Source organism: Sceloporus occidentalis, unplaced genomic scaffold (genome assembly GCF_023333645.1).
Source record: "Sceloporus occidentalis isolate IW3139 unplaced genomic scaffold, rSceOcc1.0.p SCAF_6, whole genome shotgun sequence".
Taxonomy (NCBI): domain Eukaryota; kingdom Metazoa; phylum Chordata; class Lepidosauria; order Squamata; family Phrynosomatidae; genus Sceloporus; species Sceloporus occidentalis.
Genome location: NW_028316986.1, coordinates 113,746,520 through 113,767,716, shown reverse-complemented (window position 1 = coordinate 113,767,716; position 21,197 = coordinate 113,746,520).

Here is a 21,197-nt window from a genome sequence, read left to right as displayed (position 1 = left end):
ATTAACCAATTACCCAAGCATTTTCTCTTTTTATTTATTAAAAATAAAGAAATCTTTTGTACAAAAAACCCTCACACCCTGCAGCACCTTTATATAATCCCATAATACATTTAGATTCATGTATGCATGCATGCACATTTTAATGTGATATTACAGGGGGAAACGTGACAAAAAAAAGTCATAGCTACTGATTATGCCAGGCAAAGAACAAAGTGTGTGAAAAGAAGAGTAATAGTCTTGGCCATTGAGTGTCTCAGGCAACTTGACCAAGCTAGAACAGTAATCGTCTTGACCAGTGTCTCAAGCAACTCTAAATGGGAGTAAACTTGATGAAGACAATAAGTTCTGAAAAGCAGCACTGCCTTTATGGTTAGGCAGTGAAGCAACTGTCTCAGGTGATACACTTTCAAGGAAGCAGTGGTACTCTCCCAACCATTCTGCCTAACCTCCCCCTCCCCATCCTTCCCTCCCTTAGATGGCAACATTTCCACAGAGGCCTTGCCTGCACAGGCCCAAGGTCCTGCCTCACCCACACACCCACCCTGCTCTGGTTTTGTCCTATTTGGACAACACACATCCCAAACCCAGTTCTAGTGTGAATATTCCAGAAAACATCTGGCATGTTCTGCATCAGAACAAGTGTAAAGCAGCCTTAAAACAATTGAAAAATAGAGTTAGCACACCATATCCATAATTTCTTTATCCATGGATTCAACTATCCACAGCTTGAAAATAGATGTTGAATTTCAGTTCCCAGCATTCCTTACCACTGGCTAAAATTGCTGGGAGCTGAAGTCCAAAAAACATCTGAAGAGCAATGCTCTACATTATACTGCTGCTGTTAGGACTAGCGGGAGATAGGATCAAGTAAGATTCATTTTTTTCCTCCCACTAATTATTTTAAAAGAATAGAGTTTATGAATGTACTAATCCTAATTCCTTTCTATTGTTTTACCCAAAACCATTTTGCAAATCAGAAATGTTTGTTGGGGGGGGGGGGGAATAATTGATCAACAACAATTGTTGTCCTTCTCACTTTCTTAGTGAATATGAATGAACAAAGCTTTGACATTGATCTGTTTTTCCTTTTCCTTGGAGACAATGTACCATTTGGCTTTGAGAAGTGCTCTCTTGGTATGTGAAAGCTACAAAGAAATTTTTAACAGAAGAATGACAAAATGGACCTCATGATTGCCTTTGTCATTCTCATTACATGTAATTCTGTCAAGCAGCAATCAACAAAGCAGCCTGAAGTGATTGGAGAGGCTTGTTTCCAATTCTAATATGAATGCAACAAAAAGCCAGTTTAGTTTACAATCTAATTCCAGTCTAAAAGATGGAAGTATGAATAAATGTTCAAAGAAGAATGACTATTTCAGCATTAAAGCAATTGTTCACAGCTTTTTTGACTGACCATCTGTTAAAACACAAACCAGCCATTTGTACATTTGTTATTTATTTCAAGGATTAAGATTTAAATTGCTGCTTACACACTCTTGTTGAAACACTTAAATTTGGCTGGCCTATGCCTCTGTGGCATAAGTTGGCACTGATAGTACCCATTTACTACCCATAGTGGTAGTTCAACTAACTTTGTGGAAAAGGTATAACTAATAATAGCATTACTATTACTTGATTAAAAGATTAACCATGATTTCTATGTGAAACAGAATCCACAAATCTATCATGGCATCCAGCTATTGCAGTATTTGCCACGTTCCTACAATCCACATTGTATAGTGTGGCAATACAGGTGTGAATTATCTTCATCCACTATCTGATGCTGGTGGCTTTACAATAATACTCTGTGGCACATGGCTGTCTGAGTATAAATGGCATGTATCAATTGATTAGACCATTTCTCCTTACCAAAAGTCAACAAGGACTTTGACACAATCAACTGTCAAAGTGGCAGGAGCCATCAGAAAATTCTTCAAATCCACCAGCCTCCCTGTGGCACACTATCTTCATAAATGCTTCATCTTTGCAGAGTCTGAGTCCCATTATCTAAATCTCACCAGGTAATAATCTGTCCATGATGCAAAACTATAGAATACACCTGTGAACACCATCATCCTGACCAACACAAAAACACCACATCCAAAGCATGCCCTATTAAATGTGTGAGGTGAGATAATACTTGGGACAAATCTAGCGTAACCACAAAAACAAAGAAAAGGGTCCTCAGTCACACCCAACAGAATAGCTTCAATCTGTATTCTGAAATTCCCTAGCATAACATATGGGGGGGGGGGGTACCTTTAGCATCACCCCTGAGTAGCATGAGCAATTCAAGGAAGGGAAATGTTGGTCAGAAAAACAGATGGGATATAGTGCAGAGGGGTGACTACATACCTGTGGCCCATTCACTTTGCATATTTATAATGCTATATTCCACTTTAACTGCCACGGCAACATTTCATGGAAACCTGAAAAGAAGATGTTGGCCGCTGTGATTGTTGTTCCATCCCCACCCCTGAAGCATGCAGCTGCTGTTTGCATATTCACACCAACCGTCTCCCAAAGTCAGCTGCTGTGTAAATGTGCGCACAGCAGCTGAGGTCAGGAAGCTGTTGGCAGCTACAATCACTGTAAGGAGTGGAAGGAGAGGAGCAGAATCAAACTCACACCACATGACTGCCTGAGAAGTGGAACTGCAGCAGAAAGGATCTATGACACAAAGGCAGTAATAGAGTAGCAGTGAGACTGAGAAGTTTATTGAAAAATTGCACTTCAGTAAAGAACGGAATGCAAGGCAGAAGTGACATGGACATGATGTTGTGTGATAAGTATCAGACAAAAATGCTTTTATCCTGATAAAATTCTACTTTTTAGCCTCATGTGCTAAAATCCAAAGTGACAAAAAATCACAACACTCCTTCCTTCCCAATACTGGGTGAAAAGAATGGACAGAAGAGCAGTTCATGTTGGAACAAATCCTCAAATTAGATTAATTTAGCAAGGCTATGTGAACTAAATGGAATTGCCATGCTGGAGTCAAACATTGCGCCATGGGAATTAGCATTTGCATTCATTAGGTCCAGGAAGCTCACAAATCCTTTGCAGTGTCCTAACAGAAAAGGCCTGACATCTCAGCTTCTTGTCCCAAGAAAGTTTTGGCAGTTTCTACTCTTCAAAAGTTAGGCACCATAGCAACACTTAAAAGTGATGTTTTCTGAAGAAAAAAAGCCAACTATATTGGTATAAATATAGGTAGCAAGGAAGATAAGAAGAGAAAGAAGGGCAGTAAAAATGTCAGGTCTCTTTAACATCTGTATATGGACTAATCAACAGATTACAGATAATAATTTTAGGATTATTATTACTATGTTTATTTATATCCCACCCTCCCAGTACAGTGACTGAAGGCGGCTAACAAATCTAAAACAGTCCAAGGTAAAACACTATAAAACATGCAGAATACAAGTTTAAAAAACAATTAAATGATTCAAAGAATTAAAAACATTACATTATTAAAAATAAAATTGTCTTTACCTGCTGTTGGAAGGACAGCAGGGAGGGAGAGAGTTCCAGATGGTATTACTATCCAGTTGGCATTACTGTCCAGTAAAGGTAGGCTCACTCCTGCTAGGTTGCTAACATATATATGAATTCTGGCTCCTTTCACCCATCTTACCCCTAAGATCTTTATACCATGGGCTCATTCACCACTACAGATTTATAGTGCCATGGTTTCATGGCACATCCTCCCTAACTGAGATAGAGAAATATACTCTTGTGCCAGGATAATTGTTCTGTTTGACTAACCTTCACAGTCCTGAATCAACCCTTGCTGCAGATCAATCAAATTCCAGAAGATATCAAGTGGAGAACAATGAGGCATTGAGCCTTGCATGACACTGACTTTAGTGAAACCTTTATACATCCATTATCCCTAGGCATCTAGATGCTGGCTCCTTTGGACCATGACCATAATGTTTTGCAATAGAGCACATTCAGGTATCAGATCCTGGCTCATCTTGAAAGCTAAGTAGGGTCAGCCCTGGATAGTACTTGGATGGAAAATCACCAACAAATACCAGGTGCTGTAGGCTAAATTTCAGAGGAAGGAACTGGCCAAATCATCTCTGTGTATTCCTTGCCTAAGGAAACTATGGAATTCATGCAGTTGCCATAAATCGACAGGCAGCTTGAAACATTAGACTGCTTTGGGAGATGTTTTAAATGGTTGCAATAATGAACCTAAAGGAACAAAAGTCTGAGCTGTCCTTGGTTTTGTAGAGCTCATGACAATAGTTCTGTACAGAATGAACACACTTCAAACTGTGTGAATACTGGTTAGCTTTGTCACTAACTGAAATGGAAGCAAGGCATCTCATAAATGGAATTCTGCTGAAATGCAGACCTTGAGCCAATCAATGTAGGTTTCAAGCCATGTCATCTCGCCTGTGAGCCAATTGCAGCCTACTGCTGATTAGAAGATACTGTTGAGTTCACACTATGAAATACATATTCCATCAGCTTTCACAGAGAGTCAAAACCTGTAATTTTCAAGAGCCTTATCTCCTACTTAATAAAGGACTCTTTGAGGCAGGATTTATTTGCACATTCTTTCCGGGTTCTGTGGTTGGGGTGGGTGGGAGTACATCAAGATCCTCCAAAGGTAGAAAACTCAATCAGATCATATCAACATTTCAGTGTGTGGTAGAGGCTTCAATCCTTTGGAGGGACCAGGGCTGGGGTTGGGAGGGATGTAAAATCTAAAATGTTTTAAGTAGTGAATATAAAATCAAGCTTAATTATTTTCTTTCTCAGCAACACTGTGTCTGCTTAGAAACCATGGTGATGCTTGGGATAGCATCAGCTGGTACCTATTTCCTGAGCAATAACAGTGAATGTAGAGTAGGCTTTGCTCTCAACAAGAAAGCCCTGCTAACTGGAGTTCACAGGAAGCAGTCCTCACTCTCTGCCCAAAGACAGCTGCCTTCTTCATCCCAGGCCAGAAAAGTACTATCTTCTTCATATTTTAAAATAAACAACAAAAAACTAAAACCCCTCGTTATAAAATCATGGACCTTCCACAATATAGATATGATAATTATATACAAAACAATGTAATTGCATGTTCATGATATGAAGCTTGGTTTCCTTTGCACCCACAATCACATTGCAATCACATAAAGTTTGAAATTAATATATCACGAAAAGGGGAAAATATACAAGACCATATTCCAGGATCAGAAATAATGCAAAGATGGCTATAAGTTGGGAAACTTGGAACTGATAGTTCTTCAGTGCCCTCAATGACACAAGCATCTTACTGGTCCTGATCCTAACAGTGTGATCATTTTAGGGTGGGGGGATGCTTAGCAAAACTGGCCTAGACTTAGGATAGGGGCAGTCGAGCTATCCCTGCCACCCTGTTCCAGGGTTCATGTTAATGCTTCTTAAATCATTGCGTTTCTTTTACTGCGTTTCCTCTTCTTCTGTGTGTGTCCTCTTTTGTGAATTTCACTTTGATTTTACTCTACAGTTGTTTTCATTTGTTCTAGATTTTTTTAATTTCACAGGCCAAAGAATCACAGAATCACAGAGTTGGAAGAAACCTCAAGGGCCAACCAGTCCAACCCCCTGCCATGCAGGAATAAATGATCAAAGCACTCCCTGTGACAGTTGGCCATCCAGCCACTATCCAAGGAAAGAGACCCCACCACTCTTGGAGGCAGCCTATTCAACTGTCTAACAACTCTTACTGTCAGGAAGTTCTTCCTAATTTGAGGTGGAATATCTTTTCCTGTAGTTTGCATCCATTGCTCCAGGTCCTGTTCTCTGGAGGTGCAGAAAGAAAACTTGCTCCATCTTCAGTATGACTTTCTTTCAGATATTTGGACAGGGCTATCATATCATCTGTTAACCTTTTCTTCTCTAGGATAAACCTACCCAGCTCCCTAAGTGTCTCCTCATAAGGCATGGTTTCCAGGCCCTTCACCATTTTTGTCGCCCTCCTTTGGACACGCTCCAGTTTCTCAACATCCTTTTTGAATTCTGGTGCCCAGAACTGGACACAGTATTCCAGGTGGGGTCTGCCCAAAGCTAGTGGCACTATTGCTTCCCTTGATCTAGACATTATACTTCTATTGATGCAGCCTAGAATCGCATTGGCCTTTTAGCTGCCGCATTGCACTGTTGACTCATATTCAACTTGTGGTCTACTAGGACCCCCAGATTCCTTTCACACATTGTCTCATTCAGTGAGATGTCCCTCATCCTATATCTGTGCATTTCATTTTTTTCACCCTAAGTGCAGTACCTTACATTTCTCTGTGTTGAAATTCATTTTGTTAGCTTTGGCCCAGCTTTCTACTCTATTAAGGTCATTCTGAATTTTGATCCTGTCCTCTGGGATATTAGCTACTCCTCCTAATTTGGTGTCATCTCCAAATTTTGTCATCCAAGTCATTGATAAAGATGTTGAATAACACTGGCCCCAGGACAGATCACTGTGGGACCCCACTGGTCACTTCTCTCCAGGATGAAAAGGAGCCATTTTTGAGCACCCTTTGGGTTCGGCCGGTCAGCCAATTACAAATCCATGTAACAGTTGCCTTGTCTAACCCACATAAAAATCCTACTTCGGTTTTTATCAGAGGGTTACCAAAAATGCAACAGAATCAATAGTGTTGATTAACAAGAGTTTCCAAAAGAGATGTGTGTGTGCATGATTATGCAAATTCACATTTAAAATGGTTCAGTGGTGCCACTGGAAACACACTTGGTGACCTTGGGCAAGTCAAACTCTCTCAGATTCAGAGGAAGGCTAAGGCATATCCCCCTGAACACATCTTGCCAAGAAAACCCCATGGTAGGTATCATCATGCAATATTACGCTGAAACAGTTTTCATTAATACTAAGGGCATGGAGATGCAGTGCAATATATTCTAGCAGTCAAAGCAACTTGGCTAGAGTGAGGCATGCAAATTTAGAAAAGCGTTAGATTGCCTGACGGCAGTAATGGTATCTATTAACTGATCATATGTATTCACAAGTGGAGCAGCCTAGCATCCTTACTAGCATTCCAAATGAACTATCTCAATAGTGCCTCCAAGGCAGTCTTCTCTGTTTAAACTATTAAAATGGAAATTTATGCAATTCTGTGGCAGCTTTTTTTTAAAAAGTACAAATGTTAGCCAAATTGCATATTCTGTGTAGCACTTCCAATAGGATTTTGATGCATCCTTACTGAACACTTTAAAAAGGACATGCCAGTCAAAGGAATAAAGGAACAAATGAAGTGAATGAATGTTAAATTGTGGTCTTCTGGCTAGGAAGGTTTCATCTTTAATTGCGATCTTATGTCAAAGGAGAAGCAAAGCATCCCATTGTAGCAGCTTATATGGCAATGCTACTGTTTTGGACTACAAGTCCTAGAATTCCCAGGCTGGTTGGTTGAATCTGGAATTTGTGGTCAAAAAGTAACTTTTTCAGTGACTGCTTATTTAAAGTACTGTACTCTGTTCTTTATCACATTGTTGAATACACAGCTTCTTGTCTGAGGCAACTATGTGTTGACTGAGGCAATCACAAAATTGTTTTGGTCTTGAGCACCTCATTTTTTTTGTATGTCAAGAAACTGAGCAAGAAAGAAAACCTTTGTATCAGGGCAAGCCAAAGCATTTCTAAAGTAATAGTTGGATGCCCAAATGGACACCCAGTCCTGTCTTTTGGACACAGAGGCTGGATCCGCACTGGAGAAATCATCCGGTTTGACACCATTTTAATTGCCAACTGACACCAGATCAAAGCTTTGCTCTGGTGCCACAACAATCTACAATTGCCAGAATTCCATAGCATTGAGCTATGGCAGTTAAAGTCGTGTCAAACCGGATTATTTCTCCAGTGCAGATTCAGCCTCAGTAGAGATAAATGGACACAGGGACTGATATATGCACTTTAATCATTCCCACCCCTGTCTTGATGACTTCTGCAAGTTACTGATAACCAAGAATAATCCCCAAATAGACATCTTTTGCAATTCAAACCCAATTGTACTTTTTAACCATTTTTTCTAAGTTTTGATAGGAGTTGTAATAATTTTCTTTTTTAATTCAGGTTATTTTCTGGTGTTGGGCAAGATAATAAAAACTGTTAGGATATTCATGTGTGTAAATGTGTTTGCAACTCCTTGATTTCTTTCTTTAAAACAAACAAAAATCAACCATTATCCAAATGTCAGGATTGTGCATAATGGAGAACCTTCCACACATGAACCTTTCAACAGGTAGAAGGGGCTTCCAGTAACAGTTCCTTTTAAAAATGTCAGAACATGGCCACATAGCCCGAAAAACCCACAAAAAACTATGGATGTCGGCCATGAAAGCCTTCAACTTTACATCCTGAAGGAGGCCTTGCCATGTAGAATAAGAAAGTGCCCTGCTTCAGGACCTGTCATGAGGAGGAGACACATGGGATCAGGAATTGGTGTTTGCATGGTGAAACAGGTATTGGCCCTAATAAGGAGGACACATTTTGGGCTCTGATCAGTGCAATAAAATATCTTGGGCTATAAACGCCACTGTTTCATACCAAATAATGAATATTTGACATCAAGAGATCTGTGCAAATTTGTGAACTGGTGCTTCATGGAGATTGGCGATAATGTTTTGTGTAAGCTTTCCCAATCAGTGGTAGGGGTGGCCCAAGACATTTTGCTGCCTAAGGCATAGAGAAAAGGACACTTCTTTGAAGAGACAGAAACCAAAAATGGTCTTGCACTTGTATCTTAATTTATCACCAGTGATAGGGCAGCACTCTACACAAGCTTAGGGGCACAAGAGAGGCAATATGACATAGCTGCTAGCTGGTCTTCATCCTTCAGCATCTGCTGCCTGAGACAGATGACTCATTTTGCCTGATGAAAAGGGCAGCCTCATTTAGTGGATAATTCTACTAAATAAAATTTGGATTACTTTGTATGCTATTAATTACCATAAACCTTCAAAAGATCCACGGTAGATGCTACCAAAGAACTACAGTTTTGTGTATTCACATGCCTTACCAATCTCTCTAAAGTGTAGACTATAAGAGAGAAATGCATTTGTTTTGCCAATGTCCTCACAATTTTCTTCTTCAAAACAGGATGTTTATGTTACCTTTGGAAGATTGGACAAGTATTAATGGGAAGGAATCTGCACCATTTGTCATCAAGGAAGGAAGAAAAAGTGGGGGCAGAAGAAGTCATATTACTAGTATAATATCATAGATTGTGCAAATCAATGGCATTCTTCTTGGAGGACTTGCAAAAAAGACCTCTGCTTTAAGAAGTACATAAATGGGATATGAAATATAACTGGTCCGTTACAGCATTCACAAAACAGGATGATGACATTTCATTAACATGGGAAATAATGTGGTTTCATATAAGGCCTCATAAATAATAAACCAATAAATCACCAGTGTAGCTAAATTTTAGGGGAATTTTGCTTAGCTCAAATTGAGAGGGGGGTCGGCTACAAGGACCCTGTGAGAACGTCTCCAACCTATATACCAAGAGGGTGGTGGATCCAAGAAATGATGCTGAGGCAGAATTCTCCAATTGAAGTATTAATTTATCAAGAGGAAAATCACACAACAATTCACTACCATACATTCATTCATTCAAGGCTATTAGTTTGGAATATATCTTGAGGCAAAACTACGGGCGATACTTACTATGGATGGGGCTTGCTTCCACAGTCCAATAGGATGAAGTGGTGTGGGACACAGTCATTCCGAGAACGCTGGGTGAACAGAAGTGCCGGAACTAGACTAGAGATCACATAGTGTCCCCATGAAATCCAAACTAGCACACTGAGGTCTGTTTTCCCTCAATCAGTCCATTAAGACATTCATTCAGAGGAGAGATGCCGTCCGAGACATAGAGAAACATATCTGGGTGTCATCAGCATATAGATAACACCCCACCCTATATCTCTGGATGATCTCACCCAGTGGCTTCATATAAATGTTAAATAGCATAGGAGACAGAATGGCGCCCTGAGGGACGCCAGATTTTAGTTCTCTTTTAGAAGAGCAGCTGTCTCCCAGCATCACCATCTGGAATCTGCCTGAGAGACAGGAACTGAACCATTGCAATGCAGTGCCCCCAATTCCCAACTCTCCCAAGCATTCCAGAAGGATACCATAGTCAATTGTATCGAAGGCCGCTGAGAGGTCCAACAGCACCAACAGCGTCACACTTCCACTGTCGATGCCCAGACAGAGATCACCGACTAAGGCGACCATGGCTGTCTCAACTACGTATCCTGTCTCAGTTACGTATTCTGTCCTTAATCTGGTTTGAAATGGATCTAGATTATCAGTTTCCTCCAAAACTGCTTGGAGTTGACTGGCGACTGCTCTCTCAATCACCTTGCTCAAGAATGGCAAAAGCGAGACCAGCCTGTAGTTGTTTTTGTCCAGGGGGTCTAGGGAAGGCTTTAAAGTGGTTTAACCACTGCCTCTTTTAGACTAGATGGAAAAAAGATGCATTGATTATGTGCCTAAACAGCACCTTGGTTCCAGCCCAGTCCCAGGGCAAGACATTGGCCCTAGTCCCATCACAGCTATGTAGCAATTTTTATATTAGGTGGAAATTAACTGAGGATAATGCACAATGTGTTAAAAACAGTGAATAAGAGTAAAGATTTCCAGTGTTATCTAGTGGGTGAAAGAAATAAAATCCTTTAAGAACAAAGCTTTATCTTCAACTGGCAGGGGAAACCTATTTTCATATTTCTCCAGTTGTAGAATCATACTGCTGTATTGCTATATTAAGTTACAAAGTCTTTTGTTCATTCTCTTTATCAAAATGGCCAATTTTGCCCTCACGTTACCAACAGATCTCTCAAGCAGGGTGAAAAAGTTGCATAGTCCTTAAAAATAAATGTAGACAATTGCTAATTCAAATATATACTGTCTTGGTGCAAGATGAACAGATGCCTCAAAATGCCACTTCTGATCTTACTTGGTGGGCAATAGGAAATGTGTGTTTGAACCAACAGCAGCTGTAATCCAGCATTAGGGATTACTGGTGCACCAGAAGGGAAGATGGAGGAGAGAAGAGTTTGTGAACTGCCGACTTTTAGTTTTTTGCAAAAATATTGCATATACACAGACATAGAACAAACAACAATAACAACAATTGCTTTTTAAGACAGACCCATTATCTCTTCTGTTACAGCATTGTCACAAGCCTTGTTCTTATTTATTGTCTTTCAATGAACTTGTAGCTCATGTACAATTATTTTCATCCATGTTTGAGCAACACGATAAATCAAGCTCTCTCCTTTGTCCGCAGCCCATAAAACATCTATAAAACGGTATGAAAAAGCTGGCAGATGGCACACACTCATATAAGTGCAATGGAAGATAAAGACTATGCTGTTTACTTTATAGCATGTCAGGATGTTTATGGACTTATTGTCTCCATGGAAATGATGATTTATAATAATGGTAAGATAAATAACACGGGGGAGGTGGAAGATGAAGCACCATCTCTGATTTTCCAAACAGGGGGTTAATAATTTTTGATCTAGAATTCTGTGCAACTAATACATGTTTGGTACATAAAATATACTCTATATTACAACATATATAAACACGGACACTAACATAACTTGTTTATTATGAAGAACAGCCTATCCATTTGTTTTTAAACTGCTTTAAGAATCTAAGTCAGGGTGGTCAGGATCTAGCCAAAGGCTTTTGTTCTCACAGCAGCCAATTGGGTGCTTATGAGAAGCCCAACATGAATGCAATAGCACCCTTCCACTCGTGTTCCCCAGCAACTAGCACTGAGAGGCACAGTGTTTCTAACACTAAAGATAATAGAAAGTCAACATCACTAGCAACCATCGGTAAGCTTATTTTCTATTAATCCAACTCCTTTTAAAGCTGCCGAATTTGCTGTCAGTGCATCTTTCTGTAGCAAATTCCATTTTAAATATGCATTGAGTGACAGTCCTAACCATGCAATTTCATTGGGTGACCAAGGAACTCTAGTATTATAGGAACAGTTTTTTTCTCCTTATCCACTTTCTTTACATAGTGGTAGGAATTGCATAGTCCAGTGATTCCCACACTTTGGTCATTCAGGTTTTTGGACTTCAACTCCCAGAAACTCTAGGGAGCTTGGCCAGCAGTCAGAAATTCTGGGAGCTGAAGTCCAAAACATCTGGAGGACCAAAGTTTGGGAGCCACTGGCGTGGCCCTTCAAATGCTATTGAACTGCACCTCCCAGCATTCTTTACCATTGGCTGCACTTTTTAGGGCTGCTGGGAATTGAAATCCAACAACATCTAGAGGATGCAATTCCCACCCACATTCCTAACCCTGCAAAACTTTATGCTGCTCTGTCATGTTCCTCTCACTTACATTCCCTCCTCCCAAATGGAACATCACCATAAAGTCTGATTTTTATGTCTCATCATGATCTGGAGATGATTCTCTCTTGAGAAACTGCCGTCCAATGTATATTGAAAGCCTTACCATCCCAACAAAGCCTCCCAGACCTCTCTCAACTCAGAGGTGACCTGTGGGTCTGTCATTTCCCTTGCTCTTAAGACCCATCTATAATGTAAAGTGCGGCTAAATGGAAATAGAGTGCAAAACCAATTTAAGCTGGCAAGCTTGCATATATTGTTTCATAGTGGTGGCAAGCAGACAACTCAGCAGCACCAGTTTTAGTAAATACCATCCTCTCCAGCTGAGGAGGCCTACACCAATCAGTCCCTCTAATGGAGCATGAAGACATCAGAACTGAGCAGTACATTATTTTTCTCCTAGATTTTTTACTACCTTGTCTGAACTTTCTATGACTACATTGCGCCAATACTGCTGTGTATAGGATTCAGCATCCCCTAGTCTCAGTTTCTCTTTTTAAAAGAGCAAGCCTCTAGTCCTTAAAGATGTTTAAGTTTTGAAAATACACTAGCAAATCCCAAGCAGGATTTTTAATACCCAGAAGGATTTACCCGTATATACTCACGTACAAGTCGACTTCATGTATAAGTCGAGGGAAGGTTTCAGGGTCAAAATCCTGGGTTTTGATATGACCCGTGGATAAGACTAGGGTAAAACTTAGGGGGCTATAAGGAAGGATGGAAAGGGGGAAATACCACTTCCATCCCTCCTTCTCCTTCTCTAAACCTCTCCCAACTGATTGCCAGGTTCTGGAGGAGAGGTTTTAACATCAGATTGAGAAAAAAGCAAGTGGGTTTAAATGGAGAGTCATTTCCATAGGAAGCAAGGTCTTGCAAAATGGACCAGAGAGAGAAGCAACTGGATTCAAATGGAGAGTTTTTTCCATGGGAAGCCAAGTCTTGCAAAACGGAGTGGAGAAAGAAGCAAGTGGGTTTAAATGGGGAGTTCTTTCCATAGGAAGCAGGGGCTTGCAAAATGGAACAAGAGAGAAATAAGGGGATTTAAATGGGGAGTTTTTCTGATAGGAAACAAATGCCCGTTCCGCACGGGCCAAAAGTACATGCACGGCATGTACTAGGATTAGAAAGGGGTGAGCACGTACAAAATGGTGGCGTCCATTCTACATGGGCGCCGCCATCTTGACGTAGTGGACGCTTAGCGTCCACACATCGTGGTGCGGCAATGATGTCGCAAGTGTGCCATTGGCACCTTGCGGCGTCATTACCGCACCGCAAAAAGAAGCTCTCAGGAGCCTCATTCTAGTGATGGACAGGGCATATTTAAAGTTTAAAGCCCTACATGGCTTGGGCCCAAGTTACTTACGGGAACGCATCTCCCTATATAATCCATCCCGCACTCTTAGAACAAATGGGAAGAAATTGTTAAAGATACCAGTATCTAAATAGGTTTCTACTTCCCAAAAAGCATTTAGTATAGCTGCCCCCAGACTATGGAACGGACTCCCAGAGGAGATCCGCCTTGCTACATCCCTTTGAAACTTTCAAGAAGGCGGTTAAGACAGAGCTTTTTCGATGTGCATACCTACCTGACCTATGAATTACAGACTGTTTCTGTATGGAACGAGAGCATCTGACCCCACGATTGTTGATTTTATGTTTTTAACTGTGGTTTTAACTTGTGTGATAATAATATTGTAATGTTTTAATTGTATTTTTTAAACTCTGTTGTGATCCCGCCTCGATCCAATTGGGAAAGGTGGGAAGATATAAACAAACTATTATTATTATTATTATTATTATTATTATTATTATTATTTAACTCTTATTGCCAGGCATTTCAATATTTTAAAATGGGAAACTTCTGAATGGGAAGCTGGGAAACTTCTGAATGGACTTTTTCACACAGCAACTTATGCACTGCTTTCCCAAAAATGGTTAAAGTGCTGCCATCCCGGAAAAGCAAAAAGAGTCACTGTGCAGCGGCGGGTGGCTGTGCCAGAAAGGGGAGCCAAGTGTGGGCAGAGGTGAGTCAGTGCCCTTCGCTGCTCACGGGCAATGGCTCAGAGGACCAGTGGTGTTTGGTGGGGGCTTCCTGCAGGGTCCTCCACTGCAGCGTCTCCCTTAGCAAAGTGGATGGCCTGGGAGGCCTTGGAGGCAGCGAGGCAGAGGGTCGGTGCTGCCGTGGAGGGCCTGTCCACTGTGGCCACTCGGCTGGAGGAGCTGGAGCTGCTGAGGCTGTGGGCCCACAAGTTGGAGGAAGAGGAGGGGGCGTCCCTGGGGAGGAACACCGCTGCCCTCGAGGAGGTCTTGGAAGGAAGGGCTGATGATGGTGCCACCGCCACTGCCCCAGGAGGAGCCCCGATGGATGAGCCTCAGTGCCCTCTCAGAGGCCCTATTCCCCACAAAAGTCACAACAGTCACTTTCAGACAGAGGGAGCAGGAGGAATAGGAGGAGGAGGGGGATCATAGGAATCAAAGGGGATCCAGGAGTGACCAAAAAAAAAAAAAAAAAAGATTTCAGAACAAGCCACATGCAAATTGACTCAATATTCGCATTGCAACAGGATTTGTAACTTCACTAGTTCTCCAAATTTACCCATTTTTGGGACAAGTCTTCATTGCATTCGAATCAGCACTGGTTCCCATTCGATCTTGTTTGATAAGCCCATTCACATTAACGTGAAACCCCATGACCCTCTGCATTGACCCTGGGATAACATTCCAATTTTCCCTGTGTGAAAGAGCCCAACGATGGTATAACAGGAATATAACTATGTCCATCTGAGGACCAGCTAGAGAGATCCAGATTCACCTCCAGAGTCTGAGGTTCTTCATCCCTAGTCTAAATTAATGATGTGAGCCCATTCAGATGTTGTTGAAATGCAGTTCCCATCACCATTGGCTATACTGGGTAAAATTATGCCCCCAAAACATCTGGAGGACCACATATTTCCCATCATAATGCAGAGGTAGATCACTACTTGTATAATGAGATAAAATATTTTTGAGGCTATTTTTTTCTTTGTACACAGGCCACATATTTAATCCATTTGGTCTCGCTAAGTTTAGGTTTCCCATTTCTATTGTTTCAGGCCAAATTAATCCAGATGTAAGGGTGCTCCTACTACACAGGCAAGGGTCCTCATAACTGACCCACTTTCACTCCATCTCACAGATAATCTGACCTTACAGCAACCAAGGGCTGTTTTACACATGAATATACACCATTTGATGAACCACATATCTGAATGCATAAACTAACTTGATTAATTAGAAGAAATCTGTGTTTCAGGTAATGTTAGATGAGAAGAAAGTTTTCTTTCTGGTCTTTTGACTTTTCAGAATTTATTCATGCATGTAAACCCCAACTAGATTAGAATGACAATCCTGTAGACAAATTGAAAATGTTCCCCATTGGTTGCTAGGATTACAAGTTGACTATTTTATCAAATTCAGCTTCCATCCTGGGGAAATGTAGCAAGCTCCTAATAGGCGTTTTAGACACCTAAAATATGTATTTGACCTTACTGGCTTTTAGTAAGTTCTCTGTCTCAGACACATTAACTACTTCAAGATTGTGTATGTTGTTCATTTAATATATTTTTAAAAATTATGTATAATGATGTATTTTTATTATGCTGTATACCTTCCTGGTTAGAGACCTAAATATCCTAAAAGCACCAGATCCTATTGGATTTTGGAGGAATGGCATGGTCAAACTTGGTTAGTACTTGGTTAGACTGCCAACGAATATCAGGTACCAAAGGCTAAATATTTCAGAGGAAGGAACTGGCAAAACTACCTCAGGATATTCCTTGCCTAAGAGATTTCTATGAAATTCATGGGGTTATCATAAGTCGACAGGCAACTTGAGGGTACATACACTGGGAGGGCAGTGAGCATATATCTATTAACAGTTCTACCTTCTCAATTGGTTTTCTGGCAAACGTAGTTGCTCTTCTTTATAATGTTTCTAAGTGAATGGATCTGAAGGTGCTCTTTCAGATAGAGAAAGTTTCTTTTGCTAATTAGGACTGTTCCATCCTACATGCAAGTCTGTTGCACAAACAATGTGAAACAGGTCTGGAGGTCTTCTACTTGTATGAGAAGTGCAGGAACTACAGCAATAGAACTCATCTATTAAAACATTGTATAAATGCTCTTGTACGTTTTTGAAGAACAGTGCTAACAGCTAGATTTCCCTTCCGCTCACAGTTCCTTTAATCTAACCTATTATTATGGCTATGGAGTGTGCAAAGGAACCATAACAAATGCTCTTAATGCACAGTGCACTTCTGGCAATTGAATCTTGAGCCTTTATACCTTGATGAGAATTCTGCCTCCCAGAATGTGAAACAGGAGCAAGTACAGTCTACAGAAAGAAAGCCCAGGAAGACTTATCATAATAGGCAATGAGTATCTGTCTCTCTCAAGTTAATGCCAAGCCGGTTGATACCAAATCCATATCAGTTAAACCCTTTTCATGTATCTCCACCTTTGCACCACAGTGATTTTGCTTCCTTCCTTAAATTGAATATGTGAGCAACTGTATGTCAACAAATAGCAAGTGTTTTACAGGCTGTTCGCCCAATAATGAAGCAAGGGTAAAGGCAGAGGCAACCAACTTTTAGCTTCCACCATCCCTACTGTTGTGATTTTTCTAGCCTTCTTAAAACTTAACCATCCATTAAACCAAGGAAAGGAAATATTTATCACTGTATTTATAGGATTTATACTCCACCTGATGGGTTCAAAGGTGGCCTCTATATACTGACATCATATCTCATCAATGGCCAGGCTAGTTGAGTCTAGAGGGCCAGAAGCTCCCCGGCTCTGTATTAACCTATGGGTTGTGGAAAGTGTGAAAAGCTCCTTTGTGTTACCTCAAAGGTTTGAAATTTGTTCTTATATACATTCCATACATTTTTAAAATATTCTGAAAAAGAAATGTTAACTTACAAAGCCAAGATTATCCCTATCTATAACCTTATCCGCGTTGCTGTTGTTCCATAAACACCATGTGGCAAGGAAATAAAGTTGCTTCACTTGGCAGTGTGCCTGATCAACACAAATCAAAGCACAAACTTTTAAATAAAGCCTGCATATAATTGGAGTTATTCTTGCCTTCTCTTGCCTGTGGCATGTAATCTGAATAAATAAATATAAGCGCACACACATGCATATTTTATTTTCAAGTAGCTCAAAGATGAGTATGTACTACTTGTATTCAGTATTTTCACAGCCTCAGTTTTATCAAACGATAAACCTATGGCTCAGGGGTGCCCAACTTGGAAGGAGGTAGGGGCCGAAATTAAGATTAGCTAAGGTTGTTTGAGCCGCCAACAGTTTTAGGTAAAATGTAGGACATTAAAAAAATGAGGGGCAAGAGCAAATAAAAACTGGAAGCAAAATGCAAATCCATACTTCTTAGCCATGCTCAAAATAGAGGACATTGTGGAATCCCTCCTCCTGGACAGGAGGGCTAAGATGGGGGACATGTCTGGGAAAAGGAGAGAAAGTCTAGTCACCCTACCAGGGGGAAAGGCACCCCCTTCCTTCCTCCCTCCCTCCCTTATTTCTTTCTTTCCCTGCTTCCTTCCTTCCTTCTTTCCTCCATACCTCCCTTTCTTTCTTTCTTTTTTTACTTCCTCCCTCACGCCTTTCCTTCCTTTATTCTTTCTTTCTTTCTTTTCCTCCCTCCCTCCTTTCCTTCCTTCCCTTGCTTCTTTCTTTCCTCCCTTCCTCCTTTTTTACTTTCCCTCCCTCCATCTCTCCCTTCTTTTTCTTTCTTTTCTCCCTCCCTCCTCCCTCCTTTCCTTCTTTTTTCTTTCTTTTCTTCCTCCTACCCTCCCTCTCTTCTTTCTTTCCATCTCCACTTCTTCGCTTCCTTGATTCTTTCTTTCCCCCTTATTTCCTTCCTCCTTTCTTTCTTTCTTTCCTTCCAGAGGATGAGGAGGAGGAGGATGGGGGAAAGAGACAAGGACGCCCACCCACTGCATTGTCCTCCTCCTCCTCTGCCGAGTCATTCACCTTTGAGCGGTCTGGGGGTTTTGCCTGGCGGGCGTCCTTGTCTTTTTCCCCCATCCTCTTTTGTGTCTTTCTCCTATTGCTGAGGGGGCAGCCTTGTGAGGAGGCGGAGGGGGAGGGCATGAGAAAGAGAGGTGCACGCCCGATCACCGTGTTGTCCTCCTCCTCCTCTGCCGATTTGTCCGCTTTTGAGCGGCCTGGGAATTTTGCCAGGCGGGCAGCCTTGCCACTCAAAGGCAAAACCCCTAAACCACTCAAAAATGAACGACTTGGCAGAGGAGGAGGAGGACAACGCGGTAGGCAGGCGTCCTCCTCTCTTTCTCCCATCCTCCCCCTCAGTCACTAGAAGGGCCCAAGGCTCTCTTGTGATCTCTGGCTCTCTTGCTGTCTGCTCTCTCGCTCTCTCTCTGCCCTCCCGGCTGTCTCCGCTGCTTGCCTGAAAAAAGCTCCTCCCTCTGGGCCTGCCTGGCCAATGGGGTGAGAGGAGCTGTAAGCCTTCCCCTAGCAAAAGCTCCCTGGCAAGCAGAGGCAAACTCTGGAGGAAGAGTCCATTGCTCCCATCCTTCAAAGCCCCTTGTGATCGGTCAAGGACTCTGGGAGCCAGGACATCCCCCTCCTCCTGACAATGGGGCCCCAGGCCTTCAGAAATCCTTTGGAGGGCCGCATCTTGTACAGCCCTGCTATAGCCCAATTCTATACATATTTACCAAGATTTTATACCCAGGTAAGTAGATGACAAGAAATTTGAAATAGTCAAAGAGTTCCCATACCTTAGATCAAACAGAGAGTGCAGTCAAGAAACCAGAGGATCACAAATGGGAAAGGCAAATACGGAAGAACTAGACAAGATCCTAAAATGTAAAGATGTACAACTGAACACTAAAGCTAAAATTGTTCAGTCCATTGTATTCCCCATCACCGTGTATGCAGGTGAGACCTGGACAGTGATGAAAATGGATAGGAAGAAAATCAATTCATTTGAGATGTGGTGCTGGAGAAGAGTGCTGAGAATATTGTGGACAGCCAAAAACAAAGAAATGAATGGGTCCTTGAATAGATCAAGCCTGAGATATCTCTGGAAGCCAAGATGATTAAGGTGAGGTTGTTGTACTTTGGCCACAGCATGAGAAGGCATGACTCAGTAGAAAAGCCAATAATGCTAGGAAAGGTATAAGGCAAGAGAAAGAGATGAAGACCACACACCAGATGGGTAGACTCAATCAGGGAGGTTCTGGGCCTGAATCTGCAAGACCTAAGCAGAGTGGCTGAGGATAGGGGGTCTTGGAGATGTCTCATGGGTCACCATGAGTCAAGGTTGACTTAAGGGCAGTTAACAACAAGTATCCATAGAAGTATAGCCCAAGTATCAAGCTTTCATTTTTGTTGTTTTATACACCTGCCAAACGCTGCTACCAGTTCAACTTCTTTGGTGTGCTGCAGATCTCCATTATATGCACAGAGATTTCAGCAGTTGTTCCTTTCCATCTCACGCTTCCAATTATAGAAGTAGTTCACAGGGAAGGTGTCCAGGCTATTGTCAGCACAATTTGCAGCTCACTGCAGCTTCTGGTTTCTTTCTTTCCAAACCTCAGAAACAGGGGGAGAAAAGTCCAGAGGGGAGGTTTTGTTCTCTTGTTGTTTAGCTCCGTGAGTGTCTGTCCTATGTTTCTTCAGGGATTCTTCAGGGATTCTAATTTTAGAATCCAATCTATAAGGTGCTGAACACTTTCCATTTCCAGGAGAGAAAGAAAAAACACCCTACATTATTTTCAGTTGGGGGAAAAAAACTCCAAAAATAGAGATGGCTCCAGACATTCTGAGGCAGAAAATCCAAGCACCAAATGCCCTCCCCATATACCAGTAAAGAAATCATTAAACAGTCAAGATTTCGACCGCCCTTTAGTTCAAGACTGTCTGAGAACAGCGACTTCAGAGCTATTCTCATATAACCTTTTCCCTTTTAGAGTTGCTAAAAACTGCCCCATTCCATAAAATTGATGAGAGAAGCCACAGGTTTTGTAGGAAGAGACCACAGCATGGCCATACAAAACTGATCCAGCACAGGAGCTGCAGGGGGTTTATCCAGATTCCATGGCTATAGGATGGCATGAACCATCCTGGGCTGAAGGAAAGGGTTTCAGTCCCTCAATAGGCCTTATTCCTTTCCACCTCTGTAATGATGACAGAAGGGCTGTCGTTACTGTCTTCTCCTCAGCCTCCTTCCTGGCTTCCTAACAGGTTGGGCATTAGTAGAGCAGATGCTACAAAATGGATTTCCCCATTGGTTTTGTCTCTTGTTTGAGGGCAAGACCCACTCATATCTTGACTAGCTTCCTTGGCCCATAATAGGCCATGGTAGGAAAAATGTTCCTCTGCATGTGAGAGAAAATTCCCACGTCAGGTGATCTCATTGCAGAAAAGGAGGTCAGTAGAGAACCTTCTTGATGCTGATGTTGTGGTTACTGCTGTTCTAAGGGCTTGTCTACACTGAGGAAAAATGCTGAACTCATACCAAACTGGTACTGGCAATCCTCACAACATATGGCTACATACAAGGAGATACTGCGGTTTTGGGCCCTTAACCTGACTTTGCTTCGAACTAAACTATGTCAGGGAAAATCCCAGTGTTTCCCAGTACCCCTTGAGTGACCTTGGGATTTTTTGGAGTGTGGACACCTATACTGGGTCCAATTTGGCCTGATCCACTGCCCACATGCCAAGAACTGTGTCACCCCCCTTCCCCATGCTAGGAAGGCGATGGCCTGGTTTGGATACACCACTGCCACTTT